This window comes from Etheostoma spectabile, chromosome 12, assembly GCF_008692095.1.
Source record: "Etheostoma spectabile isolate EspeVRDwgs_2016 chromosome 12, UIUC_Espe_1.0, whole genome shotgun sequence".
Classification (NCBI taxonomy): Eukaryota; Metazoa; Chordata; class Actinopteri; order Perciformes; family Percidae; genus Etheostoma; species Etheostoma spectabile.
The window spans coordinates 4,540,223-4,540,485 of record NC_045744.1 but is presented as its reverse complement, the minus strand read 5'-3'; the positions used below and the strand labels follow the sequence as shown (position 1 = coordinate 4,540,485).

Below are 263 nucleotides of genomic sequence, written 5' to 3'. Positions count from 1 at the left end.
CCCATTTCAGCCGCTTGTACCCTGGATCTTGTTCCTTCAGTCATGACCCAGCCTTCATGACCATAGGTGAGGGTAGGAACGAAAACTGACTAAATTGAATGTAATACCGCACCTGCTGCAACGATTCACCGACCAATCTCCCGCTCCATGGTCCCCTTCCTCGCAAACAAGACCCCCAGGTATTTGAACTCCTTCATTTGGGGTAAGGACTCATTCCCAACCTGAAGAAAGCACTCCATCGGTTTCCTGCTAAGAACCATGGC

The 263-nt window shown here is 50.2% G+C and overlaps 1 pseudogene; it reads left to right on the top strand.

Moving 5' to 3' along the window:
* LOC116698801 (contactin-associated protein-like 4) overlaps positions 1 to 263 on the top strand; it is a 421,932-nt pseudogene that overhangs the window by 409,735 nt on the left and 11,934 nt on the right.